Source organism: Alligator mississippiensis, chromosome 4 (genome assembly GCF_030867095.1).
Source record: "Alligator mississippiensis isolate rAllMis1 chromosome 4, rAllMis1, whole genome shotgun sequence".
Lineage (NCBI taxonomy): Eukaryota > Metazoa > Chordata > Crocodylia > Alligatoridae > Alligator > Alligator mississippiensis.
In genome coordinates this window covers 167,537,962-167,550,294 of record NC_081827.1, presented here as the reverse complement: position 1 = coordinate 167,550,294, position 12,333 = coordinate 167,537,962, and the positions used below count along the sequence as shown (strand labels likewise).

General features: G+C 49.2%; 2 protein-coding genes across 4 annotated transcripts in view; one reads left to right on the top strand and one right to left on the bottom strand.

The window, feature by feature from the left end:
- SP6 (Sp6 transcription factor) overlaps positions 1-12,333 on the top strand; it is a 39,996-nt gene that overhangs the window by 13,409 nt on the left and 14,254 nt on the right. Inside the window, exons 1-2 of one of the 3 annotated variants that reach the window (XM_059727025.1) lie at positions 10,124-10,247; positions 10,347-10,517. The exons of 1 other annotated variant lie outside the window; for it this stretch is intronic. The gene's annotated coding sequence lies outside the window, so the exon portion shown is untranslated. Of the gene's footprint in view, positions 1-10,123; positions 10,248-10,271; positions 10,518-12,333 lie in introns of those variants that run through there. One more of the 3 variants, XM_019482582.2, reaches the window with a different exon arrangement.
- SP2 (Sp2 transcription factor) overlaps positions 1-12,333 on the bottom strand; it is a 60,229-nt gene that overhangs the window by 42,498 nt on the left and 5,398 nt on the right. The window lies entirely within an intron of this gene.

Sequence of the window (12,333 nt, the reverse complement as noted above, 5' to 3'; positions counted from 1 at the left end):
GGTGAAGCACTGGAATGGGTTACCTAGAGAGGTGGTGGAATCTCCATCCATGCATATTTTTAAATCCCGGCTTGACAGAGCCCCGGCTGGAATTATCTAGTCGGGGATGGTCTTGCTTTGAGCAGGGGGTTGCACTAGATGTGACCTCCTGAGTTCCTTTCCAATCCTTATGTTCTATGATACTATGATTGTATAAAGGGATCCAGAGGTTTGGCTCGAACAAGCCAGGGAATGACTGCAGAGGAAACCATCATGGTCTAAGACTGGGGCTGGGAAGAAAGACTGTATATAGGTGTCACAATGGATCCCAGCAGGGAAGGGGGTGAGGTGGAGTAGTTCAGTGCCCCCTATGCCACTTTGGCTGGATTTGGTGGAAAGCAGCAGGGGCACAGGCTGTGGGACATTCTTCTTGGTGAAGGATGGGTTTCTCCACCCCTGTAACTGCTTTCCCAGCTCCCTCCATGCCATGCCCTAGACCCACCCTTCTCTTAAGGCCAAGATGTCCTTGGGTGTGCTTTGACTTTTCCCTCCCTGCCTATGGCCAAGTAGCTGGGCTAGGCTGGGCTGGGCTGGGCTGGAGCTGCTGTGGTAGATGGAACCTGGCCTATCAGACCAGTTTGTGGAGGCACATAGGGTGGGGTGGGATCTGAAAGGGGAAGGGCGCATGGTTGTGGGGGGAAGGGGAGACAGACATGGAGAAGGGGGCAATGAGTGAGTGGGTGTGGGAGAGAGGAAGAGAAAGGAGGATGGGTTGCTGGGTACAGTTGCGGGGTGGGGGCAGGAGGGGACAATGAAGAGAGATCAGGGAGGGAGAAGGAAGGAATATGGGTCAGTGCGGGCATGTAGAGGAGCAGGAGGATGGGCTGGCAGAGATGAACAGAGATAAGCCTCTCTCTATATATAATAGGACCCCTCATGCACACCTCTTCTCACCTTCACGGGACTCTCATGGTCACCACCCCTTGAACCAGTGAGAACGGGAATTGCTCCACCATGGCCAGCAAGGACCATCCTGCCCAGGTTAGCAGTAACAAGGGGCCAGCTGAACCTCAGGGTGGGGATGTGGGGAGTGGGGTGGGGGTACTGATCTCTGCAGATCACCCTGTCTCCATCTGACACACGTGTGTATGTTCCCCAGATGCTGTAAAGTGATGCAGCATTGCAGTCAATGGGGCTAAAGGATTCAAACCAGCCCTTCTCCTCACATTCCCTTACAGCTTTCATTGCTGGCCTGTGCTGGGAACAGCTCCCCATTGCTACCCCTTGGAAGGGATTCAGTGGCTGGCAGTGAAATATCCAGGCACGTCCCTCCCCCCCCCCCCCCCCCGATCATGGGACCCCCTCTATACTGAGGTACCTCCTGTCCCTCCTGGCTGCTTCCACCCAGCTGCTCACTGGGGAGCTTCTCCCAAACAATAATTAAAGGTGTGTTTTTTGGAAGGGGGGGCGGGGAGGGAATTTAAGGAAGAAGAGAGGTCCCTCCCCTTGCTGGAGGGCAGATCACTTCAAAAGGACTCCTGGCTCTTATGAAACTGAAGGCAATTTCCTCTTCTGTCATAAAACAAATTGTTGTTTGTCAGGATAGCTGGGTTTGCCGGCATTGTGGATGCCGTGTGGGTGCATGTCCCACAGGCCAGGAGTGTGGGGCAGGCAGTCTGGTGTATGACTGTGTGTGCATACATATATATGTGTACATATACATTGGGGGCGGGGGGTGTGAGGCAGATCAATGCAGTGATCAGAAGCAATGCAGATGCTGTGTATGTACTTATGTGAATGAACCACAAGAGCAGGGATGCTGCACAGGGCAGCAGCGAAGACAGCTTGAAGAGGGGGGTGCATGTGTGTGTGTGTGTTTGTAGGATGCAGAAAACACCCCAATGCCCAGGCTCTGTATGTGTGTGTGTGTGTGTGTGTGTATGTACATGCACAGTATAGGTGTAGCTGGCTTTCAGTTAGTCGCCTTGGGCCTTGCTAGCAATGTCGTGGCAGGAGCTGGAGCTCGACATGGGCCAACCAGCCCATATTCACTTAGCTTCTCAGGCAGGCTCTGTAGCCTGCCTGAGGTCTGCACTGCTGCGGCTAAACTGCTACTGGTTCCTCAGCTAAACTCATTTAAAGCTAGCATGGGCATGGCTACTGGTGTGGCCCCTATTCACCACAACTTCTGCAGCACAGGGTCCCTAGCCTTCAGCTTTGTCTGACCCCTAGTAGCTTGGCAGGTTCTCTCTCTCTGTCTCCCCCTTACCATTCTACCCCCTTGTCCTCAGCTGCAAGGTCATTACTCCCAGGCGCCCCTTCCTCTGTGCCACCCAAGTGACTGGGAGCGATGTTTCTGTGACTGGCCTAGCAGGATGGGAGGCCCAGGTAAGGAGCAGGGTGTGTCAGTAGAGCTGTGTATGTGGTGAGTGGCAGAACAGGGAAGGCTATGGGCCAGGAGTAAGGGACACTGGCTCAGCTCTGCTTATGGGGGGAGCCCAGGACTGGAACAGACAGGGTTGTGAGCCAGGCTTGCCGGGTTGCAGCAAGGCTGTGGATGAGGAAGTGCCCTGAACTGGAATAGAAGGGGGGTGTGGGTTGGGATGGAGGGACATCAGCAGAGCTGGGGGAGGGATTTCAGGTCTGGTATAATGTGGTGGGGGCTGTGGGTAGGAATCAAGGTGCATTTGGCAAAAGTTGTTCCCGAGAAAGGAAACAGAGAACAAATTACAGATCCCAAGAAGGAAGCAAAGTCTTAAAGTGATGGAGAGGAGGAGGAGGAAGGGATTTGAGGAAAGGATGGGAGACCCGGCGGGTGCTGCAGACAAGAGTCTGGGAGTCTGAGCCACAGAGCTGCTTCCGAGCCACCTGGAAGGGCTCTGAACTGCAGACTTCAAAACCTGCCCGCCTGCAACCGACAAGGCGCCGTCTCCTGGGGAGGGAGCTGGAGACGGGTGCTGAGCACAGGATTTTGCTACCACCAGACAAAAGGGACCTTGGGGGGGAGAAGAACAAGTACCTAGCTGCTGCTAGAGGGCCAGGAGGCAGGAGGGCAACAGTGTGGGTTTGCCGACTGCTGGGGTAATTGATGTGAAGAGACAGGTTCTGCTAAGGCTGTGATGGTTTGTAACTAACCAGTGTCAGGTCAATACTTTGGCGAAGATTGGGAGGGTTCATGGAAACTCAAGGACATAGAACCCCCCAACAAAGCAGCTGTGGTCTGCTCCCAAACCCAACTCCTTTACCCCCAGTCTATCAGCATTTATCACTTTCTGGCTTGGAGAGAGACTGGAGTGGAAACACTGCTGGAAGCTGCATCTAAATGGGGGACAGCAGCAGGTCCATATCCCTTCCGGAAGCAGGGTTGAGAGGGCAGCAGGGGCAAAGCCCCTTCCATCCCTACAGTGGAGCTGTCCAAAAACAGTTTAGAATAAGAAGGCATTGCTATATGAGTGTGGCTACAACTGGGTGGGACATGACTGCCTGGGTCCAGGTTGAGGGGTGAAGGCTGCTCCTGACAGTGCTGAGATTCTCCATTGTCCAAACTGCAGATCTGGTCCATCATGCAGATCTGGTCTGGGATGGCTCCATGGCCTTGAGCTCCCTCCCTGAAAGCAGTTCATCTTTTCAACCTAGAAGCAGGGACTTTAACATTTGCATCTCATTCTCTAGCCTGGATGTGCTGAAATCAGCTCAGGAACGTGGGGTAAATTGGGTTTCAGCCACCCTCCTGCTTTACGTTCTGCCCAGTTCCTAGGACCAGCCAGAGCAGGCCTGAAGCTTGATGTTAGGTACAGCAATCTGAAGGCTGCTCTAATGTATGCACACCTGCGCAAGGGGCAGTTTTGGATGCCGGGGTGGCAAGAGGGTAGGGTACTTCTGTGCTACTAAGACTGCTCCCTGCTCAGGATTAAATTGGCTTTCTGAGGCTGTGTACAGCAGCCAGAGCTGACCAGAAAATTTGAGGCCTTGATTCTGAAAGGGTTGAAGGAGTCTTTGAATTGAGAAGGCCTGGAAAGAGAATACAGTTGAGAGGCCCTGGAGCAGAGAATGTAGGGACCAGAGATACCATTGCAAGGAGCCATTTTAGCCGCTCGATGACACCTATGGTATTGTTTGGTAGCTCCATGAACTTTCTTTCCCCCACTCCCCTCCTTCTGGTCCCTTGACCCCTCTCTGCCCCCACCCCATCGCCAGCAGCTCTTGCTTCTGTCTCTGCACAGTGAACGGCTGGAGCAGAACCTGCTGCCTAAGCAACACGGGAGGGATTGAAGGAATTTGCCTCTCGCCTTGTAATTTATGCAAATGGGCTCTGTAATTAGCTGTAATTTCAAGGCACGGCTCGGTGTTTCAGACGCTGCTTGGTGAGGAAATGCCCCCACGGTAATTCTCTGGCATTAACATTATTTACACCACCTGTGTGGTCTCGGCAGGCACTGAGCCTCTAGTGCTAGGGATGGGAGAGCAGCCCTGAGCTTGTCTCTTCCGGGAGACTTGTACAAAAGTTCCTGAGAGGGGAACAGGTCTCACTCCAGCCCTGCCCATCCTGGTGGCCTCAGTGCCTTTATGTAGGTTCACAGACATTGGGCTGCATTAGTACAGCTCCACCGATTACGTGAGTCTGCAGCATGGTGCAATAATAAAGGCAAAAGACACTGGTCCTGCACTCCTGCATCCAGCCCTGGCCCAAGCACTGCCAAGGGAGGTTCAGCCACACTTCTGTCTGAGCTGGGAGGATGGAATCGCCAGATCCATTATGCTGGGTACTGGTTGTTTGTCTTCTCTCCTCCCCAGAGGTGGCTGCACTTCAGCAGTACTGCCTGCATCTAATTTATGAAGGGCCATGTGACCCTCCATAAGCTACATGGCAGGTATCAGCCCTTCAAAGGGTGGAGTGATGGCAGTGCCATTAAGGAGCCTTGAGATAGCTCGGAGGTGAGAGTTTGAACCTTGTTTTGGATCATATCAGAGGCTGCCCCACCCCCCATCCCAAATGACCTGGCTGTAAATTGCTATTTGGCTGCTGGGGAGCCAAAATCAGTCAGATGTGACACCAACCACAGCTCTTTTATATGTCATTGGCTACAGAAATTGGTGTGCCTTAGCCACGCTAGCCACATGGGGCAGTAGGAAGGGGAGACCTCAGACCCTGAGCAGATCTTTGTTTTCTTGCCTAGGCATTTAGCTATCACATGGAGTTGGTACATTAAACTCCTGACCCTAGGGAGACAGTTAGTTGAGTCCATCCAGTTGGGTGTTAGGGGCCTCAGGTCTTTTCCCCAGTTCTGATAAGGAGAGGTGGAATGAAGGAGTCAGGACGCCTGGGTTCCCTTCCCAGCTCTGGAAGGGAGAGTGCAATTTCATAGGTAAAAGCAGGGGACAGGAGCATAGCACTCCAGTGTCCTGTTGCTCACTTTGCCATATGTTGTGTGACTGTGAGCAAATCCCCTCCCTGCTCCGTGCCTCAGTTTTCCCACCTGGAGAATGGGTGTCATCATCATCACCACTACCCATGTGGTGAGGCCCTTTGAAATTGGTGGATGATGTATGCTAATACCAGCTTTTTTTGGTGCCTTACTGGGGCCTGTGACCTCACCCAGATCTGCCGGTAAACTACTATCCAAAGTCAGAGCTCTCCAACTAATTGTTGTTTCCATTCTCTGCGCTGGTGTTTGGGAGGTTTGGACTTTGATGCCTCTCAAAATGAGTATGTAATGGAAGGGTTTCAACCTTGGGGTAAAGCTATAAGCACTTTTTATAGCCCTTCTTGATTGCAAACTGGAATTACAGGGGGGCTAGCTTCCTCCGGGCAGTGCCCTGACCTGTTAGCTGGGTCTGCAGCTGTGCAAGCTTCCTCTCAGCCCTGCCCTGGCCCTTGCCAAGTGTGATATGATTTCTGGCATGGAAAGACCCATCTGCAGACTCACAATAAGGGCCAGGCCCTGCCAGTTCACAGTCCACTCTGGTAACAGGAGAGAAAATCTCAGGGATCTTCCCCCTCCCCAGTGCTCCCCTTTCCAAGGAGAGGAAGCCCCTAGGGCAGCCCCTTGGAGATTAAATCACTCTTTCTTGTGGGATCACAGGAACTCTGATCCCTTCAGAGCTTTTCCCAGCCATGCCAGCACTTCCAAGATTATACAAAAAGCTCCCAGTTCAGAAAGGATTTGGCAAGCCTGCTGGCCTCTCCACTTCCCTGGACAGTGTCTGGGTCCCCCTCCTGGCCTGTGACACTCTTCCCTGCACTGCTGCTTTTGGAAGTGCAATGCCAGCTCCCCAGTGCACATCGTGTGTATGTGCTGCTCCACAGAGCAGCAAGTCCTTGGTAGATAGAGTAACTCCTTAGAGTTTGTGCAGGATTAAGTTCTGGGTATGCACATTCATGGGGGCAAGGAAGGGGCTCATAGAGGGAATGCCTGTTACCATCCCACTTCATGGGCTGTCATAGGCAGAGCAGGTTTCAGGCAAGGTCCGTGTTTGGAGGGATGGTATCTGGAAGGAACCAAGGCATTCAGGGAATTATGTCAATGTGTCAGTAGATAGCACTTTTCCCACAGCTATGGAACGCAAAGAGCTGGTTTAGCACTAGGGTGCATTCTGCTGCTTGAGGTGCCATGTGCTGGAGGAGACTGAAAACTGAGATCTGGAATTGCTTATGAGCAGCCAATGTGCCCTAACACTTTTTGCCAGTGGTAAATCTCCATGTGGGCAACTACTTTCTGCCTTGGCATGTTCCGTTTGCAGGCTCCATTGGTTTTGGCAGTCTTCTGAGCTTCTTGTCCTAACTTGCTGCGTTGTGCGAGGCTGTGAAACAGTTGCTGTGCTCTACCCCAGCAGTGGCTGCATTTCAGAGGCTGGGGAAGTGATTCTTGTATATTTTTTAGGGTGAAGGTTACATTCGAAAGGCAAGAGGATATGAAAATTAGGAGAGTTCTTTTTTTTTTCTAGGCCCAAACTAATCCCTTATGCAAGCCATATAATTCAGAGGGTAAAATTCAACCTTGATATATGCAACTTAGTCACCATGTACATATGTTTATGAAAGATGCAAACATGTGTCCCATCTCCTATTTTTCAGAGCCTGGCAACCTAGATGGTAAACTGGAGATTGTAAAATTTATATCCAGCTCTATTCTGGGCTTAATTGGACCAATGCAAATCAGGAGACACTCTAATGGGTTTAACATGACATAAGAGCAAAATCACCCTGAATTTTGCTACTTGTACTGATTTGATGGGCCTAAAGGTTCCAACCATGATTGGGGCCTGGTGTGGTAGGCACTGTGCAAGCACCCAGTAGAAGATGTCTTCTTGCCCCAGTCTAAATAGATAAGACTGAAAGAAGTACAGGGAAGTGACTTGCTCAGGGGCAGATCCAGCAGCAGAACCATGAAGAAAACTCAAGCAACCTGAGGCCCATATACTAAAGTTTCAGCCTCTGGGGCCATAGTTATATTGGAGTAGCCCCCAGCTAGGTGTAGTAAACACGTCTCACAAATTCATGTGGGAAGAGAGCAGTAAAAGGGTTAATTCTGAAACTCCCTTCTACCAGCTGCATTGCCAGCTCCTGCTGCAATCCCTACTTCCAGTCTCAGTCTGGTGTATGCAGTGTGACGGTGGGGGGGTGGGCTCAGCCCCTCACCTGTTGCCTGTCCGTCCTAGTTCCCATTGTATATCAGAGGGGGTCCAGGGTGTGGCTGGGCTGTCTGGCTACAGATCTGAAGTGGGTTCATTGGGATCAACAGCCTTTCATCTCCCCATGGGGTTTTCTATCAACTGTCTTTTTCAAGTTAGAAGCACGCACCAGGTTATGTACATGGGAGGAGAACACCTCGGTCTGGTGCTTCTGGGACAAATCCAGACCAGAACCACCTCAGACATGGTAGTGGGGGGAATTCCAGAACAGCAGACATTATTGCTATCATTTATGATTGATTACACTCCAAGGTGTTTTGGGCAGGGCCTGTGTCTGCATATGCCTGTATGTAACAGTGTCCAGCATAATAAACCCCAAATCCTGCTAAAAGGATTGGGTCTTTTGAGTATTATCTCATATAAATATTAAATATGAAAGGTCTCAGTACTGCCTGTCTGTCTGTCCCGGGCACTTTACAGTACAAACAGAAAGACATAGGCTGTGCTATAAAGAGCTTATAGTTGAGTGACAGATGCATAAAAGACAGGAAGCTCTGGAAAATGCAAGAGGCATTAATGACTTAGCTTTACTGTTGCAGATTGATGGTGTTTGTTTGCTCACAGACTTTAGCAGTCGAGATGACTTAATTGTAAGAGGGATATTGCTCTTGCCTTAAAACCTTCTTCCATTAGAGCCAGTGGTGTGCTTAGAGGTCTTCTCCACCAGAACTGCCACTATTTGACATCCTTCTGTTAGGAACATTTAGGGATGAAAACAGGGGCACAACTATTTATTCTACTGAAACACACTGTGCTTTGGGCTGAATTTCATAACTTCATTGTTTCCTAGATCATAAGGTAAGAAGGGACTGTTTAGTGGTCTAATCTGACTTCCACTGCCACTCAGGCCATCAATTTCTACTCTACATTGAGCCCAATAATGTGCTTGCTCAAGAGCCACAGGAGTCAACAGAAAGTTTCCTATTGGCTTCTGTGGGCTTTGAAGCAGAGTCTACAAGAGGTCGTCTAGAGGGGATGGGATGGGGAATGTTCCATATTTCTAAGCTTGAGGGACTTGGACACTGAGGACACTAGCATTGCTTTTGTCCCCCCAACCCTAGCTCTTACCTGTGCCATATTAGAGAGTGTTCTTGGTGTTTTCACTGTTGCTGAAGTGGTGATTTGCGGGATTTGCTCAGTTAACAATTGCATGTTAACACAGGAGACTGGACTTTATGCTTGGGGAGGGGAGGGCTTTTAGTCCTTTGTTCCTATTCCTCCTAGGAGAGGTGCCTCTCATGTTTAGTGATTCTCACTGCCATAACTCTTTAAGCAGCTGCTATGACCCCTCAGTGAGGTGCATTCAAGATAAAGAACGAACAACAGGTCCCTCCTTTCACCTCATCCAGAGGAGTCTGCTGGAGCTGGGTGAAGTGCAGTAGACCTGTGCCTTTGTATTCAGATGGGAATGCCCCATTTGTTCACAAAGGCCAGATAACAAAGAGGTCATTCTGGTTTGATGTGAACTCATGTGACCTCTCAGAGACCCAGTGCAGGGGTTGGAATGGGGTCACTTGTGTTTTCCTGGGAGCTTTCTCTGGGAATACCAGGTGCTCTAGGGGATGTTCTCATTATCTCTACAGCTGGGCAGATTTTTGTTGACAAACAGTAAGTTCACAGAAGACTGGAGTTTTGGAAAGACCCCAAATTATAGGGAATTTAGACTGAGTTCAGTGACCATTCTTGAGCTGAAGAAATGGTGCAATTGTTTGCAAAGGCAGTAAGACACGTGTTGGCATTTGCAAAATGAAACAGTACCTTTCAGAAGGCTTCATTTTAACATTTTCATGTAGAAACTCTTTTGGCTCCTCATTCCAAAAGGCATTTTTTGCTGAAAACCTGACCCACATTTCAAAAATAAGAGGTGAAGCAAAAAGAATAAATAAGCTTGAGACAAAGAGAAATCATTTAATTTTGGGGTGAATGAAATTGTCTAGTTCTATCTATCTATCTATCTATCTATCTATCTATCTATCTATCTATCTATCTATCTATCTATCTATCTTTCACAGCATCCAAACATGTACTGAGCATGTTATAGTACAAACAGGAAGTTCTGGCCCTGCTACAAAAAACCTGCAAGCAAAAAGCTGATGTGTAAAAGACAGGCAAGAAAGTACTTTGAGGTCTTGAATGGACATCACTGTAGAAGTAAATACAATTAATTGTTGCTGTACTATAATTGTATATGCTTTACAGTAGGCAGGTTCTGGCCTGTTGCTGGGTCTGGATGGTGTATTTCTCAGGCATGGGTCATGACATTCTCTAAACCTTCCTGTCCTGGATCCAAACAGCAGCTGTGCACTGATCTTGCACCCTGCCCAAAGCTCCCTTATTGCTACTTGTGTATTTGCAGCTGTCAATAAGCCCAGGTTTGGAGGAGGTGGAGGAGGGAGAAAAAAAAAGACAGAAAAGGAAGCTGTTGTTTCTTTCTTCTTTAATTACCCTCTGTTTGTGGTGTCTGCTGCAAGCTTCCCGTCCCCTCCCTGCTCTTTCAAGGGAGAGATCCCAGAAGGGCAAAGGCTTCTATCAGCCACTTTGGCCCTGCCTGGAAGGGTTAAAATCATCTGGGGCAGGTAGGAGGGCGGAGCTGGGAAGTTGGGGAAGGAGTGAAGGGGAGAGGGTGAGAGCTTAGCAGTGAGTCACTGAGTGTTTGCTCCATTCACCTGGACTAGTTCTGCCTGACACACCGCGTTCAACCAGACGATCTTTTTGGGGACCGGCTCCGTTCATCAGACTGGCTGCCCTGAGGATTTTCCTTTGCGGAAGGCAAAAGGATTCACCTAACAAGCCAATGAGGAAGGACCTGCAGGGTGATCGCAACACCTACCAGCCTTTTTAAATCCGTACGTAGCTGAACTTTAGCCCAGTTCTTTGGAGATCTCCCCCCAAGGGATGCTAATGCATATGGGTTCAGGCTCACCAGCCACAGCTGGATTTAGTGGCTCTGCTCCTGGAAGCAGGTGATCTGAGCTCCTCCAGGAGCATGGTTCAGACAGTCCTTGGGAAGAGGCACTTCCCTGCCCTTCTCAGGACACCTGCTGCTGTATCTTCACTCCCTGGCCCAATCCTGGTGATTGCAAGTTGTTGCTTCCAAGAGCCATGTCAGAGTCAACTGGCTCCTGATCTGAAATGGCCTACAAGCCTGGATATCAGAGAGCCTGGTTCTGCTTCTGTTCACACTGGTGTCAGTCTATTGATTTTACCAGGTTCCCCCCATTCTAGGCTGGGGTGAGTGATGGCAGAATCCATTCCTCACCCTTGCCAAGAGCTCCTTGATGGTTGGTGCCAGCATGGTGACATTAATTTAACTATCTTAGGGCAAGCACCTGGTGAAATAGTGCACAAGCAGACTCAGATGAGAGTAAGTCACATGAGTGCAACCTCTGCTTCTTGCCGATGCAGTGGTGTCTGCGCTGGACCCTTGGTCTGTGCAACTGTATCCCCCCAGGACAGGCAGGGCCTGTTGAATTTATTTTTCCCCCGTGGATATTAATGGGGAAGCAATGCTGTGGGTTCCGCAGTAGTGTAATACAGAGGAGGGTGCAGTCTGCCATTGGGTTCCTTAGATAGTGTAAGAGTGATGTTGTAGCCATTATGGTCCAGAAATGATGTGAGAGGCAAGGATTTCTTAGGGAGATATCTTTTATTGGACAACTATGTAGTTGGGATAAAGTTAGACAGGCTTTTGAATGTGTTCTTTAGCTATTTCAGCTTCAAGTCTAAGCTGAAAGGATCAGGCCCTGAACAACCCTCTCTGAAGTTACCATGGCTGCATGGACCCCTGGCATACAGAGATTTGGGGGAAGGAAGCGGTAAATAATGAGTGATCTCTGCCTCCTTCCCCCCTACCCAAGAGCAGGTCACCCCTCATGCTCAGAGCAGGGAGCTAGGAACTGCTGCCTTCTCTTTTTGGCGCCATTCCCAACTCTCTCCATGACTTTGGACAAATCATTTCTTTCTGCGTCATTGTTCCTACCAGTAACATAGTGATCAAGCTTTTAATCCATGCTTCAGAGGGTGCAGGGGAAGGAGTTTAGGGGGATTTATTAGTATTTATTAATTTTCAAGGACCCATTTGTTCAATGATTTATTGAAAGTGAAATTTCACAGGGGCGTGTCAGCTTGACAAAATCCAGTACAAAAAAATTGTCAGAAAAAAAGCATTTTGAGATGTCCAAAGTGTTCCCTTTCAACATTTTCTTTTTGTTTAAATGATCAAGTTCCATTTCCTAGTTGAAAATATTTGGGTTAGAAGCCTAAGTTAATGTATACTAAAAGGAAATGTGAAAATAAAAGGTGTGGGGACGTTAAACGTTGAAAATAAAGCATTTTGGCATTATTGGCACATTTCAGTTGACCCAATGTTTGTGGTGTTAAGGCTTGTGAGTGGTTTTGAGATTTCAGGGGAGGTTTGTCCTGATTTGAGTAGGGAAGTATGTTTGTCATCTCAAACATTCTTGCTGGATGGGGGAGTTTTGTGGATTGGTCTGTACAGTGCTTGGCAAATGCTGAGCCCGAGTCTGAGGTAGCATGTGAGGGACATGTCCATCAGTGACTTTGATAGGGTGTCACTTGGCTGAATTGGTGTTCTGTTGCCCAGGTGTAAATCTCTATCTCATCTGCAGAGTGACTCCTCTAAGAGGGACAATTCTGGATCTG